We start from the raw sequence: 23,777 nt of genomic DNA, 5'->3' as shown, positions 1-23,777 counted from the left end.
CGAGTGGCCTTGCGCTCCTTGTACAATCTCTCTCCCTCTCTCTTTCTCTCTCTCCCTCTCTCTCTCCCACTCTCTCTCTCCTTCCTTTGATGAGCGCATGGCACACCTTCTTCTCTTGAATTTTGTCTTCCAGGGTGTGACCTACGGATTGTCCAGTGAAGACCCGCTCTGACTCTTCCAAATAGTTGTTTTGAGTTATATTTGAATTAAATTTTGTGTTGGGAATTGAATGATGAATGAATGATTCTCCATTTTATGGCCACACATGTATGTTAATTCTTCTAATTGTGCAGTATCTTTGTCCGGGAAGGGTGGCAGCCCTGAGTGTGGTGGTAGTGGGTGTTGTGGCCCTCTTGGGTGTCCGAGCTGCATGATCAGTGGCTCCATGGCATCTGTTGCTCTTCAGGTGTGGCTGTGAGCTAGGCTTCCTTTTATGCTGCTGGTTTTTGTCCGACTTTACATCAGATCAGAGCAGGTGTTAAATCCCTGCTGCTAGCGTGCCTTATCGCCTGTTTTGAGATCTTATCGCCAATCTGGTTGTTGAGAATGTTGTGAAGTTGTGTTGTCGCAGCTTTTTGCACGGGAATGCCTACTCTGCATCTCATTAGCGTTAGTTGCCGGTGTCATCCCTGGCGATGTTTTTTGTGGCTGCTATCGCAGGTAATCTGGTGATACCGGCTGTTAGCACCAGCTTGTGAATGGTGCGTTACATTTATCACCACTGTGGCTGCGATGAAGTGCCGATAACTCGCCGATAAATCCTTGAGAATATCCCCCTGCATTTTCATTATCCTGTGAAAAATAATTTCTGGTGAAAATTTTAGTATTCCCCCCCCTGCACCCAAGACAACACTCTTGCCAATTTAACGTTTTCCCCATCATCATCAATGTCCCCCTCTTCCAACCACTCAAATTTGTCCTCACCCCACTCCTTGCCTACCACCCCTTTACCCTGCCCCTTTCCTCCCCTCGAACTGCCCCCCGGACATTCCCCATCCCCAACCCCCCATCATATACTTTCTAATGTAACGCTTTAGCATGGTACGCCGCTCTCTTTGAATCCATCGGGGCGGGAAAACTCGCCTGAAAATTCTCCCCCTCTTTGTTGGTTTTTTTGCAGGACGCTAGATACCTGTCTAAAACATCTTTACTGCCCTTTATTTTGCTTGGCAGCATCTCTCCCCTGAGGGACTGCAAGACGCCTGAACTTGCAGCCTCAGGAACTCTTCTGTTCTTCAAACTACCTATTCTCCCTTCATTATTAATTTCATTAGGGACCCAAATCCAATTTCCCTCCGATTCTGACTCATTCTCCATTTTACCAGAAACAGCGCTTTTATTTTTGGGTTTCTTGACAGAAACTTCCTTGTCCATATCTAAATCTCCAGGCTCCAAACTTCTAGCTGTAGGAAACTCCCTTCATTTAAACTTTAATCCCGAATTTGCTAATTTAGTAGGCGGAAGCACTGGCTGGAATAGTGTGCCACCTGACTCACTAGACACCATTGGTGGCAGATTTCTTTCTGCTGAAAAAGATACCTTGGAGTTGCTTGCATTTTGGCATTTATTTGCCAAAAATATGTATGTCCTTTTTTGCTTCGAACATATCTTTGACTTGGCTGCTATGCAAATATTCCACATGCCCCAACCTGCCACTAGAGGGAGAAGTGGAGCGGTTTTCTTTATCAAAACCGTCACCTTTAATTGACTTTGCCCCTTGGAAAGAGCAGCGCTCTGCACCTCGCATGTGCAAGCTCTGCCCCTCCCTTTCTTCGTTGTAAAGAAGTGACCCAGTGTGGCATAGGTATGTAGAGTCTGCCGGTGTTTCATCTATGTGTGTACCCCATCTGGCTGTGTACCCCCTACGCGTTTCTTCTCTTTGCGCATGCGTTGCGCATGCGTGTTTCTGTGGATGTTGTGTGCGCAGGCGCATAATCCGCACCCCACGTGGCCGTGTACCCCCTACATGTTTCACTCGTTTTGCGCATGCGTGCTTCATTGTAATTCGCGCGTCCATCACAATGACATTAAGGAGTACCAATCACGCTTTAGAAACCCACTGACATCACGCTGCAACCAATGACCGTTCTCCAAATCTAATATACCCGCCCAACCTTCTAGAACTTCTCCGAATCAGCAGTCACACCCCTGCGGATGGTGCTATCTGTAGTAGGTCTTATTTGCTGCGCGTTTCATTTTTCAACGAGTTCGCCACTTGTGTTTCCAGTTCTTTCTAGGTGAGCAATTTTTATTGTTAGTATAATTGACTGTACTGTAGTTATTATGAGGTGACATACTTTGGAGTGGTCTGCTGTGCTCGCGCTATTCGTTCCTACACCTACATCGTTTGTGCTCCTATCACGCGCCCGGTTCTGGACTAGGGCGGTGGTGCTGGTTCCCTTTACTTACCTAAGAGTTCGCCACTTGTGTTTCCAGTTCTTTCTAGGTGAGCAATTTTTATTGTTAGTATAATTGACTGTACTGTAGTTATTATGAGGTGACATACTTTGGATTGGTCTGCTGTGCTCACGCTATGTGTTCCTACACCTACATCGTTTGTGCTCCTATTACGCGCCCGGTTCTGGACTAGGGCGGTGGTGCTGGTTCCCTTTACTTTCATTTTTCAACGAGTTCGACACTTGTGTTTCCAGTTCTTTCTAGGTGAGCAATTTTTATTGTTAGTATAATTGACTGTACTGTAGTTATTATGAGGTGACATACTTTGGATTGGTCTGCTGTGCTCACGCTATTAGTTCCTACACCTACATCGTTTGTGCTCCTATCACGCGCCCGGTTCTGGGCTAGGGCGGTGGTGCTGGTTCCCTTTACTTACCTACAACCCGATGTTTGGGCTCATTGCAATGCCACCCTATCGCCCAGCGAGACTAGACAGCTACGCTATCAGCGTAGGGGATTGACGTAGTGTGAAGGAGGGGGAGTCATAACAGTCAGAAAGTTCTAGACTGTGGGATCCGGTTACAGCTGGTTATTGACAGGCTAGGGGAATACGTCGTCCGAACACTTTCTGTGTTCACGTGCTGGCCGAGACAGATTTTCCTCATACCACTTATTGCTGACCATACAGTTCAAATTTTATCGTGTGTATATGGAGAGACGAAGGACGGAGGTAAGCGACGTTTGATGATGCAGGCAGCACACTAACCAAATGACGCAGTGCCCGTTTTCTATCAATACAGTTTTAATTTAATCGCGGCCAATGCTTGTTATACATTTACAGTACTGGTTATTTGATCTTCCCTAGTATTGGTTGTCTTTTCCCGCTAAAAGTCTGTCTAGACTTGGCATGGAAGGGCCTGTGCCGGATGGGTGCTCCCCGTTCTATGACAGTGATTACAGTCACCGATCCTAGTTACACTCTCACCCATGTGGCCCATATTACATGGGCTCTCACCTCTAATGGTCTGTTGTGCATAACCTCTGTCCATCCGCTCCCTCACCGAGAAATGAGTGCAAAGCGTCTGTTCCAGCTTACATTTCACATGGTTTGCTAAATTTTGCATCCCCCTATTTGAGTGTTTGCTTTTTCCAGGATGATGTTACTTTTTTTTGTAGGCCGCATATTGCTCTTGTTTAGTGCGTCATTTAAATTGAGCCTCATCCATGTGTTTATAGCCTGCAGCAATTGTGTTGTATTTGAAGGCAGTGTGAGTTTTTCTCAGTGTGGCAGTATGGTGTTCTGTGGGGGGAGAGGATGAGGCACTATGGCCAGAGCTGCTGAATTTGGAACTGGGAAACCAGGGAACCAGGTTCAGCCTTAATAACCAGTCCACCAGACGACTCTCCTGAGAGACCACAATCCCATCATAGACCCTAGAAGGCTGCGCAAGAGCTTAGAAGCCCTGGAGTCTTAGCACCAGCAGGTGGACCCTAGCATGACAAGTTTAAGTTAAACTTCAAGGCTTGTCCTCCACAATCCATACTGAAGTTCACCGCCAGTCTTGCTAGCAGGCCTATGAAGCAGCACAGCCAAGAACAACAGTGACTCTGTCACTGAGGTCACAGGACCCTTGAAGGGCCAGCTGTAGGGCAGTGCAACCGGTGTGACCGGGCGCTGACTTTGGGTGGAGGCATTATGTTTGCAAGTATATTAAGGTTTTAAAAGCACTTGCTCCCTCCTTCCTGGCCTCCAGCAATTTTGTGCAACAATAAAAATGTCATGATAACTCTGGTGTTTAATGTTCTTCCTAGAGAGAGATCAGAGTTTGTCTAGTTGTAGTTGTGACTCATGGAAAGGTAGCACATAGGGTTAATGTGCCTGCTGCAAAGAACATGTACCATGCAGATAACAAAGTGCACATAATGTAAATTGGTACGGTTGGGTTGCCTAGTAGAGATTGGAATAGGAGGCTCAGCACTGGATTTGCTCAGCTCTTTTCATTCATGCAGAGAACAGATGGTTGCTCTCTCTGGGACAATTGGTTTCTATGACTTTGACTTTGTCATGTGCGGTCCCTCAGAGCTGGCAACTGAGCTCTACGTTTAACAGTCATGTGGCCCCCTTGACAAGACTAATTTGAGCTTTTTGGATTTGCTCCAGTCACATATGCAGATGACACACAGATTGTGGTGTCTATCTCGGAGGATGTAGATGAAACGGCTAGTCGCTTCAATGGCTGTAAAGGAGCCACTGAACAATGGACGAGCAATACCAGTCTTATTCTTAACTGGGCTAAGACCAAGGTTCTTCTGCTTAGCAAAGTTCCTATATCCTGGGGCCAATCTTGGTGGCCCCTGAACCTGGGCTCTCCTTCCACTCTTGTATCATCAGTAAGGAATTTGCTTATAATCCTTGATTCTTGTCTGTCTTTTAACGCACAGATCAATAGACTTATTTCTTATTGTTTTTTCTGTTGCGTAAGATTAGAGAAATTCTCCCTTTCATTCCTTATGAGATCCAGAAGTCAGTGGTTACAGCCTTGGTGGTATCAAGGCTGGACTACTGTAATGCGTTATACCAAGATGTTCTCCAACGCCCTCTGCAAAAACTTCAATTTTTACAGAATGCGGCAGATCAACTTTTATAGAGAATTCCTAAATACATGCCGATGTCTGATACATTACGAGAGTTGCGTTGGCTCCCAGTGGAGACAAGAGTCAGGTTTAAGGCTCTGAGTTTGGCACATAAAACTCTCTATGGAGATGGTCCTGCATACCTGACGAAAAATCTTATTTGGTATAGTCCTGCTCAAACTTAACGCTCGACCAACTCTAAGACTGTTAAGGTTGGTAAATTGAAAAGGAAGACTTGGGGAGGTGGGAGTTTTGTGTATTGTACTGCACATCTCTGGAGCAACCTACCTGAACATCTAAGAGGTCAATCTAATCTACGTAGCGTCAGGAAAGAGCTGGAAACCTGGCTATTCTCCTGCCAAAGTAGTTAGATGTAACTGCAAGTCTTGTTGGTTCGTTCCATACTCAGTGATGTAGTTATTAGTGCCAAGACGCCATTGGTGATCATACGCGTTGCAAGCAAATCAATTTCAAATATATGTCAACAAATAGCTGCAGACTACATACTATGAGTATGGTCATCATACTCTTAAGCACAACAGAAAAGTTTTCATACATCCAAGCAAAAAATGTTTTGTTACCAAGGCACGAGCTCTAAGACATATGTCCTAGCTGTTATTATTGAAGCTCCATCCGTTACGACATTAAAACGCCTTCTATGTACACAGCCTCGAAGCTGCAGAATGCAATAGTCGGCACTATAACATTTTTAGACCCTGCAGTGGAAGGGACGTCACGCTTACATAATCAATCAATGTGAGATGAGGGTGGTATTCCACTGCCACAGACAAGATTCTTACCCCTACCCCCTGGGTTCACAGCACTAACCCCCCGGGTTCACAGTGTCAAACCTTATTTTTAATAATTACATCATTTCATGATTTCAATATATATTGTGTTATTCATGTCGATTGAGGTTCTTTGTCTTGTGTGTAAGGGAAGAGGCTGATGTACCGTCTTGGACTGCGAGTGTGTGCACTGCGTGTGTCTGAAGGAACGCTGACCAAGAGAACGCGATGCTGCTTGCACTGTTGTGTGCACAGAGATTCTGGAAGGAATTTGAAGCAGAGCTGTTTCCCACACTTCGGCCGATCTGTAATCAGTCTTTTCTTAGGGGTGTGTTTCCGTCTCAGTGGAAACAGGCCCTGGTGACTCCTCTGTTGCAGAAGTCCACTATGGACCCTGCCAGTCCCAACAACTACAGACCTATCTCCCTCTTGCCTTTTCCGGCCAAAATTGTGGAAAGAGTGGTTGAAAACTATCTCTCAAAACACCTTGAAAAAAATAAAATCCTAGAGGATGTACAATTTGGCTTCCGGCCAACGCATGGCACTGAGACGGCTTTGGTGACCGTGATGGACGAGCTTCGGATGCGGGCAGACAAAGGGCAGACAGCAGTTCTTATTCTGCTTGACCTGTCTGCCGCATTCGATACGGTCAACTATGCCATCTTGTTGAGAAGGCTGAGGGAGGTTGGGGTGACTGGCCTTGCTCTGAGTTGGTTTCAATCCTTTCTTTCGGAGAGGAGTCAAGCAGTGGCCCTGCCTCCTTATCAATCTCCCTTTACTAATATCACGCATGGGGTACCTCAGGGCTCTGCAATCAGCCCTATTCTTTTCAATATTTAAATATTACCTCTGATTGCTGTCATTAGGGCGCAATATATTAATGCAGTAAAGTATGCCGATGACACGCAACTGATTCTCTCCTTAGAGGGAGATGAGTCGATCTCTTTGGAAGCGTTTCATAGCTGTCTGCGGGCCATGGCTCACTGGTTGAGAGGAAACTCTTTGCAATTTAATGCTGGAAAGACCGAGGTCCTTTATTTTTCAGTCGGGAAGGTTCCTTCGGTGCTGCCTGTAAACTTTTGGCCTTTAGATTTACCCACTGTTCTACGACCAGTGGAGAAGGTTCGGAACCTGGGCGTTATGTTTAATAACAAGTTAACGTTGGAAGCTCAGGTTAACCAAATAGTGGGAAGCTGTTTCGCTATTATACGAACTTTGCGAAAGATCTTTCCGTTAATGCCTTCTCAGGCACAAGCGCTAGTAGTACAAAGTACTATACTAAGCAGATTAGATTATTGTAATGCGCTGCTACTTGGGTCCCCGAAATATCTTTTAGATAGACTTCAGCGGATTCAGTCAACAGCGGCCAAGCTAGTACTAGGCTGGCCTAGAGAGACATCATCTTCACTGGCTATGGCGGAGCTGCATTGGCTCCCAATTAGACAGAGAATCCAGTTTAAATCTCTCTGCTTGGTGTTCAAGGCCCTGCATGAGATCGGGCCCGTCTCCATGCAGAGAAAGTTTGAATGGTAAACTCCAGGGAGATGCCTGCGCTCTACATCAGCCAGACTGGTGAAAGTACCGAGAGTTAAGAAAGTTAGATCAGGTGGTAGAGCCTTCGGTGTATCAGCTGCCAGACTAGGGAACGCGCTTCCGCTGAAACTGAGACAAGTCAGGGATCTTTTCCTTTTCAGGAAGAGATTAAAAACCTGGCTATTTCCCATTATCTAAGCTGTTGTCTGCTCCTCGGTGGTTTACCCACAATATGTGCACTTGTGTTTGTCAGCGCCAGGATGCCTGCAAGGTGACAGTGTGCTCTATAAGTTCTATAAATAAATAAATAAGATGATGGCTTATGTTTATTTACTGTTGGTGGAGGGCAATGTCCTTATTGATGGTATGTTTGTGAATCTCACCGAGAAATCCATCAGCTGAATACAGGCGCTATCTTCTACACTACATTGCCTCATGGATCAGTCCTGTGAAGACTTCAATCACTACTTTCAACAGTTAATATAAACACTGACGCTTTCTCGCCCATTCTCATTCCTGGTGTCCTTACTCCCGGTGTCCAGTGCTCTCGCACCGTCAGTCTTGTGACGCTACTTTATTTCACAACATCTCACTCTTCCCCTGAAACAGACTGGCAGTTTGTAAGTGCGCTTTTATAGGCTTTGCTTGTGTTGGGTTCTGAATATCAACTAATTAAAGTGTATTTTGGGTTACATACGTCACTCTTCCACAACACCGCATGGTCCTGGACAAGGCACACGCTGTGTTTTTAGGGCACGCCCCTCGTGATGCACTGCTCAGCAGTGCTCGCGCAGGCGAGCCGTTTTGTAGGGGGTTTAGAAACGGAGGCTGGAATCGCACACGCTTGTGCGTGTGCTTTTCCTTTTGGGTTCCGCTATTGGGCTTTGCGCGCGTGTTTTTTTTTAAACAGACCACGCAATAGGCCAAAGGCGGGCGCATTGCTCCGCCCATGGCCTAAGACCATATGTCTTCAATTATCATGCCCAGACATGGGCGCGATAATTGAAGACATATGGCTCGCAGTGGCGCGCGCGCGCACCACTCGCGGCCGTGTTTTTTTTTGTTTTTTTACGTACCTCTGTCACTTGTTTACTTGTTGCACTGAACCGTTAAACTCTTTACAGACAGACTTCTCTTCAGCAAATGCAAATGTATTAATGGAAAAAAGCTCTTTTAGTAAACGATATCATCTTCCTATTTCTGGGCCTTCACCATGATAAAGGAAGCTCTTCCCTTAATCAATGCACAAAACGTGGACTGCCCAAACACAATAAAAGGCCAAGGTGCGTGAGGCTGGCCCAAGATCAGGGCATAGTGTCTCAGCGGCAGGTTCAGATGTTTGCGAGGCTATCAGAAAGCGCTTCGCGGGGCCCTGCACGGGCTCTGCTTGTACGGTCCAGGCCTGGGAGGCGCCCATTCACCTCTGGACATGTCTGATCACGGAGCAGAAACACTGACTGGTGAGTCACCGATTTCCATCCTTCATTGAAGAATGTTTACTTTCTATGAGGAATTCCAAGTCGTCAGGTACGGAAGGAAGATAACATTTCTTGGGCGTGCCAAATACAACATCAAAACTCTTGGGTGTACTCGAGTTGCATGCACTGGGCAGGTCACGTCGAGATGCTGCTTCAGATCTGCAGCTGGAGCCCAACCTGCTCAGGGGCGAGGCAGCTCTTCCAGGCCAGCAGCAATCACACTGCTCATGAAACGTGCTCGCAAAGCCTGAGCCCTTCCACCTCCAACTGACGAATCCTCTCAAAGATTCTGCTGCGGGCACAGCAAAATGACAAGTTGGCATTTCCCAAGGGTACCTTCTTTCCAGGTGACGCACAGAATAATACTGGTGGGCCCAAATTAGCAGTGCTGATGTTGACACGTTTGTATGCAATTTTAGAACAATGAACAGATCGGGGTCCACAAAGCTCTCAAAATCACTAGCATTCCCTTTTAAGAAGCCAAAACCATCTTGGAGAACGCCCATCATATTGAAAATAATGCCTTATCAATGGTAAAGAGTGCCCTTATTGACGCGATAAAAACCAAAGATAGATTTTTGATAAAAACTAGGAGGGCTCTCTATAGGAATAGTATAAAGTCCGCTAAAGATGAGTGGGAGTCCGAAAGATGGGACGCGATTAAACAGGCACAGGTAGAGATCTCCCTAGAAGATGAAACTTGGTTCTCTCTGACTGAAGTGTTGAGTGCTATTGGGAACCTGCCTCTTGGAAAGGCCCCTGGACTGGATAAGATCCCCGGGGACTTATATCGGGAAGAGCCCAATGTCTGGGGCACATATTTATGTGTAATATTTAATGCCATATTAAGCGGTATGGAAACCCCGGACACCTGGCTAGGGGCCAAAAATTTTCCAGTATATAAAAAGGGATCTCCTCTTATGCCCATAAATTATAGGCCAATAAGCCTGATTGAAGTAACGCAAAAGTTGTTCGCCAGGATCATTCTAGATCGTCTCCAGTTCTGGATGGAAGAGCATGAAACACTGAGTGCATACCAGGCAGGCTTCCGAAAAAACATTTCCACCATTGACCAAATCTTAAGGCTGCAATTACTATACTGGAAGACGGTGACGATAGAGGGTGGGAGCCTCTATCTGATCTTTGTTGACCTCAGATCAGCGTTCGATTTGGTACCTCGCCATAAACTTTGGGTAGTTTTGGAGGAACTGGGCATTCCACCTTATTTGCTCACCCTGATCAAGCGATTACATACTGGAAATTTCGCACAGGTTAGATATGGGAAACACGGGGTATTGACTTCATGCTTCACAGTGAATAGGGGTGTAAGGCAGGGGTGTGTTTTAGCCCCCACGCTGTTTTGTCTCTATATAAACGCTTTGGTGGAACAACTGAACCAAATCGCCAATATTGATGCCCCAAAGCTTGCCCGTAACAAGATACCAGCAATGATGTTTGCTGACGATACCTTGTTACTTTCTAAATCACTTTGGGCCTCCAAAGGATTCTTGACACCTTTTTTATATTTTTCAAAGACGGGGGCTAGAGATTAACACAGCAATAACCAAGTATATGGTATTTAATCCTAGCAGAACTTCTCGTCCCAACCCCACCCTAAATGGCACCCAGCTGGAGAGGGTGGCAGTCTTTGACTACCTGGGTGTCATGTTAACGGAAACCTTTGGGTGGGGCCCGCACCAAGAAAAGGCAGGCCTGAAGCTTGCTCAGATGACTGGGGGCCTAGCAAAACTATATAGGAACATAACATCAAGACAACTGGGCCCGTTAACAGAGATCTACAAAGTTCAAATTTGGAGCGCAATCATGTATGGGGCTGAACTCTGGGGACATCGCCCTGTAGGTGCACTGCTCAGAACTGAGAATAAGTTTATGAGACAACTCTTGGGCCTACTGCCAAGTACTCCTCTCATCCCCTTATGCATGGACCTTGGCCTTAGACCCATAAATGAGGAAATTGAGTTGCGACCCTTGACCTTTTGGCGCCGACTATGGGCGACACCCGAACTACTAGTTTACCAGTCGGAACTCAAGGCGATCCTGGTGCTTCCAGGGGTGGGAAAAATATCTTGGCTGGCACATATCAAAGACCTGTGCTTTGGACTGGGCTGGCCAAACTTATTGACCCACCCGGAGAAAGCGTCTCAGTCTATTTCACGCCTCGAGCTAAAGCTTACAGACTTTTTAGATTGGGTGAACTCTATAGGAATGGTAAAAATGGTTGTTTAACTTCAGATTTTTTTTACTTTAAAGACCAATATTTATTTGAGACTTTTCTCGATGACGTCTATCCACTTGTGGCAAGGAAACTTTATGTCCAGTTTAGATGGGGCTGTCTGCCAGTTCATGCATTTACAAACAAATGGACCAAAGCCTCGCCATCTGCCTGTCCGGCCTGTGAGAATCAGGAAGAGTCCCTTACACATGTTTTCTTTTTTTGCCCAAGTTATATTGCAACTAGAAGGTACTGGCTCCTACCAATATGCAGGAACTTGGGGTTCAGACAGACACGGGAGGCTCATAGAGTCCTGCGAACTGGAACGCACCCCACGATTGTTTTTGCAGTGTCCCGCTTCCTTAACTCCATGTGGCTTAGGCGTCGCAAGTTTTTAAATTCCACTAGTGCAGTCTAAACGTACCTTTTCCGTCTTCCACAGCTTTGAACTTATTAAATATGAACTCATTGTTTTAAATCCTTTTTAAATTTGAATAACTTTTTAACTTGTCATTAAGGTTGTATAATGAACTGTTATCGGTTATATCCTGTGATGCTTAACATTTTTTTTTATGTATTATATGCTTTTTTATCTTCTGCTTTTATGGTCTGTAATGATCGAAATAAAGCTTGGAAATTGGAATTGGAAAATAATCTGTGCATTATACTTCAGGTATCATAAACAACCTGAACTAGTCAAGTCAAAGAACCTAACCTAAGGGAGAGGTAGGTGTCAGAAAACTATTGGATTCTGAAGATCACCAGATTCGAGAGAAAGGAAAAAATGATCTCTTTCTTGAGTCCCCTCACTCACCAGGGTTTCCCCACGGTGACATGCTTCATCATTGGGGTCCTCCCAGTCCTCTACGGACTGAGGCGTGCTGCGACTTGCGGATTACGTAGGAGCACTGAAAAATCAGACTATGTGTAGTGCAAGTGAAAGTGTGGTGGAGTGGTATAAGGTATAAAATAATCAGCTAGTGGGCCAAATATATTTTATTAATGCTCCTAGCTAATTGACTTAAAAACGGGATGATATGCTGAAAGGCCCTAACTATAATGGATAGGTGTACCTAGCATATGGTCAACTAGTTTCGAGCTTCCCCAGCTTTTCTTCAGGACTCCACCGGGACCAGCCCAGTGTGAAAGCACCACTCCTAGTTAACCTAATTAAGGTGCAAAAGTGAGACGCTGCAACTGTAAGGCATGCGTTACTATTAATACATACGTAATGTATGTCAGGCAATATATTTTAAAAAGCAGCAATGTGCTTCATGGTCAACGGAGGGGGTGTGGCGCTTCTATGCGGTCCGTGAGGTTTGGCCCCAGTAGGTGTTCGTGAATGTGGTTGTCCACGTACAAGTGTACGAGATCGCCACACCACCTCCGTCTCACTCGAAAGCTCGAAACTAGTTGACCATATGCTAGGTACACCTATCCATTATAGTTAGGGCCTTTTAGCATATCATCCCGTTTTTAAGTCAATTAGCTAGGAGCATTAATAAAATATATTTGGCCCACTAGCTGATTATTTTATACCTTATACCACTCCACCACACTTTCACTTGCACTACACATAGTCTGATTTTTCAGTGCTCCTACGTAATCCGCAAGTCGCAGCACGCCCCAGTCCGTAGAGGACCCCAATGATGAAGCATGTCACCGTGGGGAAACCCTGGTGAGTGAGGGGACTCAAGAAAGAGATCATTTTTTCCTTTCTCTCGAATCTGGTGATCTTCAGAATCCAATAGTTTTCTGACACCTTCCTCTCCCTTAGGTTAGGTTCTTTGACTTGACTAGTTCAGGTTGTTTATGATACATGTACTGTTGGAGGGTGAACCTAACCGTTAACCTCTTATTCCCCCTATTTTTTGATAACCATTATACTTCAGGGTCACATAGATCACCTGTCTCATTTACAAGCAGAACTTCCACGTTTTTGTTTCTCTCGGTCAACCTCTAACCTAATTTTTTCATGGGGAAGCAGGGGAAATCTTAGCATCCCTTCCCGTTTTCTCGAGACTTCTCTGTGTATACCTAAGTCAGTCCTCCACCTTTCTCCGTCAATTATGTTTTCTTTTTGCCCCTTCCTCTCCTGTGACACATACTTTAGTACCTCCAATTATGTTTTGCCTGGTCAGGTGGCTCAGTGGACTGAAACATCCCCTGCAGGGGCCTGTGTTTGACATCATGGTCACAGGTTCAATTCCCGGTGGGTCCTCTCAATCTTTCATCCATCCGAGGTTGATAGAATGAGCACCACTGAGTTGGGTAGCAATAGACACCTGCTATTCAGCCCAAGATACCTATGGGTGCACTTTACAAATACATGTTATGTTTACTATAGCACCTATAAACCTACCTACACCTTTGTACCTCTACTCCAATCAAAATATAGGTTGTACACATTTATACCCCCAATATTGCTATCCCTGCATGGACTCCATTAGCTACCTAGTACCCTAGCTAGAGTGTATCAGCTCGAACCCCATGTATACTTTGGAATCTATACACCTACCTGTACCTCAGTACCCTTTTCCTCTACACTCTGTGTTACTGCTGTCCTGGTTTCCAGTGTTTTGTTTCCCAGGTATCACCTCGAACACTTGAATAACAGCGGTTGGGGAAAATGTCTACCTCTTCCATACGTTTTTCTAGCAAGTATTGACTGGTAAAACGTTGTCTCTGTGACTGGGAGGCCATTCAAGCCAGCGTATATCCTTGGATGCCAATAGCACTCAAAATCTAGTAAAAATGTTGGTATTCCCGCAGAGCGACTCTCCATTAAAAGGTACAGGACTAATATTTACATTTCTGCCTGGCACACGATGCTCACTCTATCTACCACCATGAAAGGAATGTATGCCAGTGCCAGTCACAGGTGGTGCAGCGGCTGGACCAGGGGCATGCACACATGCCTTACACTTGGGGCCAAGCCAGATTATTCGCACAAACCGGACCATTTCCTGTTCTATGTCGTCTGAGGCTAAGATTATCAACTAACTTACACTGTCAGGCAATGGAAACATGAACAGCGGGAAAAACAATACCCGTCACAGGCAGACACACACACTTGGCACCGTTTCATAAGTAGTTTGTCCTAGCTCAATTGCACTCCAGAAGAGGGCGCCACTGCACGATCACCAGTCTCCCAGGTTCTGCGCACCTGCAGGACAAGGTCATATGGCATCCGCATATATTTCCATATACTAGACAGGTTTCCGCAATTGGTCATAATACTTTCTAGAAACCGTCAAACCCAAGTCATTTGTGAAAGCGGTCCTGCTTTCATTTTCACTTTGCACCATGTTTATTCTGTTTGTTAAGAGATGTCGTCTACTCGACCTGGCACGTGGGCGAAAGAATTATGACGTGACCAAAACGATATATATCTCTCAATACACCTCAGGGAAGCAATGCCGGGGAGCTCTGAGGCGAACTACCGCGAACGAACCGCCCATTCCCTACAGTATTCTTTCATTTCTGGTGGGTTAGGATGCCTTCAGTGTAAATATCTTACTGCAGAGCTCCGAGGTACCTGCCAGTCAGTCTACCTTTTTCCACTTTTCTTTTTTTCTTTGTTGGGAAAAAGAATGGCAAATAAATCCGTTCCACCCCTTTGCTTTCTTGCTTTGCTCACACATTTTTGCGATGAGATAAACGAACGTGAAAACACAGGACTGAAAGGAACCACCTGCGGCCTCGGGAAACTGGGAACAAATAGTTCGCTGATAAGGAACTGGGTTTAGCATTTGTCAATAGAGCATTCGGGAGAGGCAGCGATACAGCAGCGAGAAAGAGCAGCGACTGATGACAAGCTGAGGCGGCCAGGCCGACGTCTTTAACGTGCATTTGCAATGCGATGGGTCTCGCATTCACGCGAGTTTAAGCCAATCGCATTGTAATTAACAACGCTTTTATTTATGTTTAAAAAAAAAACAAAATAAAAGGCATTGCCATTTACAATGCCAATAGCTTAAACTCTCGTAAATGCGAGACCGATTGCATCGCAAATGCTTGCTTAATATGTAATATAACACTTCAGTGTGAGTGTGTGAACTCACACACAAAACACTGCTTCATTCTGAACAACATCATCTTCTCTTCAAAGCAGTCTACAGTCACTCTGAGACGCGAAGGGTCGAGGGGCTTCATGTGAGTCTGCTGGAGCCGAGACAGCTCTTCGCACCCGCAGTGACCTCAAGTCACTTAGAGGAGGGAGAACCAGTAGATTCCCAACGGCGGTGACGTTGTATATTTCTTGTAATGCTTACATTATTGGTGTACGTTGTGCAGATGCAGGGCTGTTCAGGATATTTAAAACAGTGCACTTTATGTGACGCAGTCTGTCTAGTTAATGCTTAAGAGTGCTGGTAAAATGTGAGAGGAGGATTTCTTATGGTGAGTGCTGCAGATATTCGTTGCTGTGCTGCTGTGAACACTTTTTATTGTGTTCAGTACCCCTATGCAGTGGTCGAAGTGGGGGAAAAAAAGTAGGGGAACTGTGGGCGGAGACACAGGGGGCGGGAATAACCCAAGGATTGGATTAGTGGGCGGAGTCGGAGGTGTGGCTAGAAATAGCAAAACATACCAATTTTTGAACGTTTGGCATTTCACTGACCAGTTACAGCTTATAACGTTATTTAATTCAAAGAATCAATAAACATGTTTATTTGAGGTTTAATATATAAGTTGTTTATATATAATTCATTTACAATGTGGGACATGTTTCCAATCACAGAATATTCCAAATACGCTTATAAGTGGAATCATAAGCCATTTGTCTCCGAGCCATGCAGTTTCTTTCATCTGCACTTCTCCTCCCTTTTTCTAACCATTTCTGAACATAAAATTCAGGTTTAAATTCTATGACAGGTGGCCCCACGATATTTATGAACATTGTAGAAGACAGACGATTGATTGATATTCTGTTCCGCAGTGGTGTGAGCACATCATTCATTAAACTAAAGCCCCGCTCACATTCAGCAGTTGAGGTACAAAAGGTGTTTATAATGTGCATTAATGGTTTCAGGCTTTCAGAGATGCAATTTTTATTTTGTTTGTACTCTCTGAAACCAAGGATGTACTCCCTGGTATCAAATACATGCAACCTGCTACAAAGGTTTTGTAATTCTCCCTCACCGTATAAGATGTCTACTGGATCTGGCCAATAAACTGGTTGTAGGAGTTTCATTCTATGTACTAACTCTTTGTATTCTATTTCATCATTGTTTGTGGTTGTGCATCTAAAAACATTTGATGCATTAGACATTGTCATCCTTTTTCGCAGGTTATTTGCTAAGCTCCTAAAGAACTGTGCCCTATTGATGCTAACACAGCCTTTGTTCTGTTGCAGTCCTACACCAGCAAACTGCATCCGTTCAGCAGCATCTAATGCAGTTGTAGCAAACAAAGGGCCCAGGTGCATCAGCCATTGATTCAAACACTAAAATCTGCATCTGTATTGCACGATCGGCCTCATATATGGTCATATCACGCCGCGTCAGCCTTCTGGATAGGTCACCCAATTCTGTGAGAGCATCATATAAAATGCCCATGTTTTCAACAAACACCAGGGAGGTTAATAAACGGTTTAAACCAGCATATTTCCTCTGCTCAATGTCACTCCTCGTTGAGTCTTAGGAAGATTCCATGAAATGTTTAATAAGTCCTTTGTAGTTATTCCAAACAGCTCTCACAGATCTTTCACTTGAGGACACCCAACGTACATCTAGCACCTTTCCAATTGCCAGAAGTCTTACTTCTACCTCCAGAGCACATTCCCCAAGCTCTCTCTGATTTTTCGGAGAGGCATGGTAGGTGGTATATAGTTTATTAAAAAAAAATTTGAGCTGATTAATGCCTGCGACTTCTTTACAAACATCACCCACAGCAAGCTCCAGCTTGTGGTTAGCACAGTGGCATACACTCAACTGTGGATATTTCAGTTTCAGAAGAGTTGCCACACCGGATTTCCTACCTATCATATTGGAAGCACCATCTGTTACAAGCTGAACCAAATGACTTTTTAAATACTCATTAGTAAAACCGTGTCTCTCTAAGCATGCAAGTAAGGTATCTAAGATTAGATCTGCTGCTGTGCTTGGCAACTCAACAAGGTCCAAGAAAAAGGTCAGTGGCTCATTGTGTTTATCAATACATGCTCTTACACAGATAATTAGTCTGGTCAATTTACTATTTGTGAGCTTAGGGACATATTTATGGGAATGGTGGTGCAGGGCAGCACTGCAAGTTACTTTGCTGCGCTGCCCTGCATCACAGGGAAAGGGCGGGAATGTGCCGTATTTATCCAATATGGTGCATTCCGGTCTTTTCCCCCTGCACTGGCGCCATTTCGACAGCCTAGCTTCAACGCAGGCACACTTGCCCCATGGTGCAAGGGTGCCTCCTTTGCATGCAGGATTGTTTTTGTGCAGGAAGGGGCACCTTCCTGTACAAAAACAATCTTGAGAGGCTTTTTCATCTTTCTATGTGGGCTGCAGAATAAAGCACAGTTTGAAAGAGGAAAAAGCAAGGAGAAATAAAGATATTTCTCCTAGTTATGCCTCCTCTGGGGCAGCGCAAGATTTTGCCGCATTCCCAGGATTACAAGTCCTTGTAAATCTATGAATGCGTCAAAAACCGTGGGAGACTTTTATTATTGCAGGAAAACTACTGCGTGACAAAGCCACTGCTGCTCTAGGGTGTGCTGCTTTGTAGACCTGCCCACAAGACTGGTGGTGAACCTGGGTATGAATTGTGGTGGACAGGGCTTCAAGTTTACCCAACTGGCCACCGGTAGGGTTCACCTGTTGGTGCTAAGTGGAGTAGTGTGGCTCACTGGTTAGAGGCAGCAGACCCAGAAGCAGAGGACGACCAGGGTTCAATTCCCGACACGGCAGGGTCTTGGACCAGGGCCAGCGGACTCGATAATTCTCGCCTCGGTGCCTACTCTAACCAGGGATCACACTCGGCAACTCTGGGCATTAGCTTGCCACATCTCCACAACGGCCCCCCACATTCGCCGGGGATGCCTGGTTTCACCTTGGAGATACCCATGAGGGACCATCTTACAGGGATAGCCAGGACGGGTTCCCCAGCGGTCTACAGCGCCACGACGCCTCGGCAGCAGTGCGCTTTACAAAAACCACATACATTACATTACTAAGAGACCAGGGCTTCTAAGGTCTAGTGGGGCCTTCTAAAGTCTATCATGGGTGCTCCCTCAGGAGTGGTCTGATGGACAAGGCATGAAGGCTGAACCAGGTTCCCCAGTTCCAAATTTGGTAGCTCTTGCCATAATGCCACATCCTATCCCCACCGAACACCCTTCTGCCCCACTGAGTGAAACTCGCACTGTCTCCACCTACAACCCAATTCTGCCCCATTATAAGCACCTGGATGTGACTCATTTCAAATTATGCAGTGCCTGAAAAAAGTAACAACATTCTGGGAAAAGCAAATACTCATAGGGAATGCAGGATTATGTAAAGCATGCAAAATATAAGCAGGAACGACATGTTACCTTAACGCTTTTACTCTCGTTCAGAAATCAATGAGTATTTTTTGTCTCAAACATTGAGGACATGAATATAGGGCTCCTCCTGTACACATGTGTTAAGCAGGGCTCAGAGACAAAGGAACTCTTCAAGAGAATCTGATCTGACTCACGGAAACCCACAAGGGCTCCTTCTTATCCACAAATTGTGCACTCTTGATTGTCAGCGCCAGGATGCCTGTTAGGTGAGAGTGCGCTTTACAAGTGAGATAAATAAATAAATAATTCTTATTCATGTCAGCCAGCTAGCTGCTCAAACATAGTATAGCACATATGTATTCAAGTGTCCTGCAAAGAAGAATGAGTGCGAGTAAGTAAATGTGGGTGTGAATGATTGAGTGCCTGAATGTAACTGAGCATGAGTGAAAGAGTGTATGTCGATGAAAGTGAGAGAAAGTGAGTGAGAAGGAGTCACGTAGAGTAAGTGAAACTGTAAGTTAGAATGAGGTAATCAGAGTAGGAAAAAGTGGTGAGACTGATTGAGTGAGAATGTGATACCGAATGTTGAAGAGTGAGTGCAAGTGAGCAATTTTGAGTAAAAGGGAAAGTGAATGAGAATGAATAATGGGGGTAGTGAGCCTGAGTGAGATAACATGTGAGCAAGCAGGACAAAACACAGGCCTTGGCAAAGTGGAGGTAAATATTTACTTATGGGAGGAACATATTGTACATCTTGAAAAAAAAATGTGGTCAACTCCGGGGGATGTTGTCTTGGCACAGTAATGGCTTTTGAGAGAATGTGTGTAAAAATGGGGTGTTGAAAATAAAATGCAGTATTTGACCCTATAGTTTTTTTTTCAAAATTATCTTGGGAGTAGCAACACCCAGACTGCAAATCCTCCGGGCCCTCCTTTATCTCTTCTTAGTCTTACAAGGCCCAGTAAATCGCACTCTTTTCCAAATCTCTTTCTAAATATTATCACTCTCAAAAACTGTTTTTTCTATGTAATTTTCCTTTGATGGGAAGAGGAGGTTTCTGAGGTGGTAGTATCAGGCAAGTGACACTACTTGGGCTCCCTCTGTTCGAGCCTTCATGGAGGATCTCTCTTCATTGCTACCTCCACCTGACCCCAGACTGCGCAATGCACTCCCTTACAGGCTTGATTATCCACTACTCCTCTCCAGTGCACCTTATCTCACAGCTGACCTTGGGCCCCAGCCCCATATCAGGCACCATTGGGCTCCACTTTCATTTTTCCCGGTAAAAACATTAGTAAAATCACCTTCAAACTTAAAATATTGAATATAGCAGTAAATACAATTAGCACACACTTTAAAGTATGTTCCACAGTAGCCCTTATGACCCGACTGCTAATTAAATAAACAAAAACAGAAAGGCCATGACCAGGCCGGCTTTAGCGCTGATGCGAAAGTCTTTTTTGGCGCCACACCAATAATCACTGCCATACGCCACAAGTGCTCCTCATCTCCCCATAGCCCCTCCCCCTCATGACCTCCTCCTCGGATTCCCTCACTGCCACCCTCCACCAGTGCCCCTCATTTCGCTGTAGCCCCTCCCCCTCATGACCTTCGCCTCAGAATCCCTCACTACCATCCTCCAGCAGTGCCCCTCATCTTTCCCTAGCTCCCCCCTCCCCCCCATGACCTCTTCCTCGGATTCCCTCACTGCCACCCTCCAACAGTGCCCCTCATCGCTCCATAGCCACTCCCACTACCTCCTCCTCGGATTCCCTCACTGCCACTCTCCAACAGTGCCCCTCATCTTTATGTAGCCCCTCTCTCATATGCATTTCATTTGTTGTGTAGCGCTACTCATATCAGTGTAGTGTGTGTCAGTACTTTACACCACGCACACATTATACAGAGACAACGAATCATACAAGTGTGTAAATCAGTCTACAGGGAATGTCACATAAGCCAATGAGGATTACAAGGTGTATGAATCACATGTCATCCATACTGGTGGGCAGTTATTTTAAGAGGGTTTGGTCTGGAGAAGCACAAACTCAGGATTTAAAGAGTACTCCAGTGGTTAGGGGTTGGCTTTAGTGATAAAAATGTATATCTGCCCAAAGATACTCATTTTAGCAACATTAGAATAATGAAAGACTGGGGAAGTTCTAACTATATCACAAAACAAAAAACGCGAAGTTCTAACTATATCATTCAGGTTTGCATACAGCTCTTTGATGAGTTCATTGGTCACTGTCCAATGTTAGGATTGTAACTTCTGAACTGCAAGTAACACAAGGATCTCTTGTCACAATGACAATAACCCACTGAGCTTCCACATAAAATACAGTTCATCTGCACTTAACTATTAACAAAGAAATTATTGCTCTCCAGCAGGATCATTAATCCCCAGCGTTATCTGGGCATTTTTTTATTGTCCTATTGTTGTCCTGCATCAGCCATGATAACGATAAAAACGGATTAAATGAAGCACACACAAAGTACATGTCCTGCTGCGCCTGTGTAGAATTTAAAAAGAAAAACAAAAAGTGACACATTCTCCTACCTACTCCATTAGTCAAACTTAGTGTCGCAGCCTGAAGTGATAAGCAGCTGCAGGGGTTGGGAAAGGTGAATCGAAATAAACAAACTTCTTTTCTCCTGCGCTGCACAGAAAAAGAATATCCACGCAGCAGGACAGTCGGCAAAGGTTACCGCGGCCAAAGAAAGGATTTGTCGCCTTTCGCCATGCCCCTCTTGGAGATGAAGGGGTGAAAAAATAAACAAAGCCTCGTTAACATGTAAATGGTCTTTTAAAGACCTGTGAAGTACTCGGGTACGGCTGCGATAATCTCTGAAACTGTCTGTGTGAAGCACTTTGAGCCCCATGGCGCCTACCTTCAAGCCCTTACTAGAACCGGGTCTGAATTAGGGCAGTCCCGGGACGCTTTTTTTAAATCAAGAAGTAGGGGAACGGACTAGCATATTTTTTAAAAGTAGGGGCACGCCGTGCCCTTCCGTTCCCCCCCACTTCTAACACTGCCCCTATGTTTAACAGAGCTTGGAAACATACATTACACGTCTCTGCACGTACTCGAGTTGGTTTGCACCAATGTGCAAGATCCTCGCTGCCCGACGCATCGCGCCTGGGTGCTGCGCCCTTGTACAGCCCTAGTTGACTCGGAGAGCGAGCGCGAGGTATAAGTGAACTCTAGACCCGCCCCTATATTATTATTGGAGTGTGAAATGCAAGATCACTCGAAAAACTACAACGGTCTCACGTGGAGCACGGTGGGTTTTATACGGTCAGTGTTCACTGGAACATGCAATGCCTATAGTTACAATCAAAAGTGCGTGTGGTACGAGTGGCTGTGCTTCCACTCAGCAGTGCCGGTGTTTGCAATCAGCAGTGCCTGTGTTTGCAATCAGCAGTGCCTGTGTTCGCAATCAGCAGTACCTGTTTGCAATCAGCAGTGTGCCTGAGTTTGCAATCAGCAGTGCCTGTGTTTGCAATCATCAGTGCCTGTTTTTTTAGTCAGACGTGCATGTGTAGGAGTGAGGAGCGTCTGTGCTTGTAACAGCCGTGCCTGTGCTTGGAATCAGAAATGTTTATGTATTGAATCAAAAGATCCAGTGCTTGAAGTCAGCAGTGCCTGTGTTTGCAATCAGCAGTGCCTATGTTTGCAATCAGCAGTACCCGTGTTTGCAATCAGCAGTGCCTGTTTTTTTAGTCAGACGTGCATGTGTAGGAGTGAGGAGCGTCTGTGCTTGTAACAGCCGTGCCTGTGCTTGGAATCAGAAATGTTTATGTATTGAATCAAAAGATCCAGTGCTTGAAGTCAGCAGTGCCTGTGTTTTGAATCAGATATGCCTGTGTTTCAATTTGGAAGTGTCTGCGCCTGGAGTCAGGGTTACCTGTGCCTGGCATCAGCAGTGCCTGTGCTTGGAGTCAGCATTAACAGTACTGGAGTCAGAGGTGCTTGGAGTCAGCATTAGCAGTACTAGAGTCAGAGGTGCTTGGAGTCAGCATTAGCAGTACTAGAGTCGGGAGTGCCTGTGCTTGGAGTCAGCATTAGCAGTACTAGAGTCGGGAGTGCCTGCGCTTGGAGTCAGCATTAGGGAGTGCCTGTGCTTGGAGTCAGCATTAGCAGTACTAGAGTCGGGAGTGCCTGCGCTTGGAGTCAGCATTAGAGAGTGACTGTGCCTGGAGTCATTGTTACCTGTGCCTGGCATCAGCAGTGTCTGTGCTTGGAGTCAGCATTAACAGTACTGGAGTCAGAGGTGCTTGGAGTCAGCATTAGCAGTACTAGAGTCGGGAGTGCCTGCGCTTGGAGTCATCATTAGGGAGTGCCTGTGCTTGGAGTCAGCATTAGCAGTACTAAAGTCGGGAGTGCCTGCGCTTGGAGTCAGCATTAGGGAGTGCCTGTGCTTGGAGTCAGCATTAGCAGTACTAGAGTCGGGAGTGCCTGCGCTTGGAGTCAGCATTAGAGAGTGCCTGTGCCTGGAGTCATTGTTACCTGTGCCTGGCATCAGCAGTGTCTGTGCTTGGAGTCAGCATTAACAGTACTGGAGTCAGAGGTGCCTGCGCTTGGAGTCAGCATTATCAGTACTAGAGTCAGAGGTGCCTGTGCTTGGAGTCAGCATTAGCAGTACTAGAGTCGGGAGTGCCTGCGCTTGGAGTCAGCATTAGAGAGTGCCTGTGCTTGGAGTCATTGTTACCTGTGCCTGGCATCAGCAGTCTCTGTGCTTGGAGTCAGCATTAACAGTACTGGAGTCAGAGGTGCCTGCGCTTGGAGTCAGCATTATCTGTACTAGAGTCAGAGGTGCCTGTGCTTGGAGTCAGCATTAGCAGTACTAGAGTTGGGGGTGCCTGTGCTTGGAATCAGCATTAGCGGAATTAGAGTCAGGAGTGCCTGTGATTGGAATCTGGAGTGCCTGTGTCTGGAGTCAGCAGCGGCATTTATTTGTTTATTACAGATACCCTGACTCCGAGCGCAGGCACTGCTGACTCCTGGCACTGCGTGATCAATAAATAAGTCAGAAGTGTCTGTGTTTAGAGTCAGAATTTGAAGTTCTCGAGTCAGGAGTGCCTGTGATCGGAGTTAGGATTATCTGTCAATGATGAGTGACAGTGCCTGGAGAGAGTATTATCTGTAACTGAGGCATAAGTGATTCTGCTTGAAGTCAGCTGGCCTTGTGTTTTAAAGCAGCGGTCCGTGTGTTTGGAATCAGCAGTGCCTGTG

The 23,777-nt window shown here is 45.6% G+C and overlaps 1 long non-coding RNA gene across 2 annotated transcripts in view; it reads left to right on the top strand.

Annotated features, from left to right (window-relative positions):
• The first annotated feature begins 2,132 nt into the window (after nt 1-2,132).
• LOC146830245 (uncharacterized) overlaps nt 2,133-23,777 on the top strand; it is a 188,107-nt gene continuing 166,462 nt past the window's right edge. Inside the window, exon 1 of one of the 2 annotated variants that reach the window (XR_014961397.1) lies at nt 2,133-2,237. This is a non-coding gene — a long non-coding RNA (uncharacterized LOC146830245). The remainder of the gene's footprint in view (nt 2,238-23,777) is intronic. The other variant, XR_014961398.1, reaches the window with a different exon arrangement.

The sequence above is a fragment of the Triturus cristatus genome, chromosome 5_1, assembly GCF_964204655.1.
Source record: "Triturus cristatus chromosome 5_1, aTriCri1.1, whole genome shotgun sequence".
NCBI classification, from domain to species: Eukaryota; Metazoa; Chordata; class Amphibia; order Caudata; family Salamandridae; genus Triturus; species Triturus cristatus.
The sequence above is the reverse complement of the archived record's forward strand: the minus strand, read 5'-3'. Positions and strand labels throughout refer to the sequence as shown.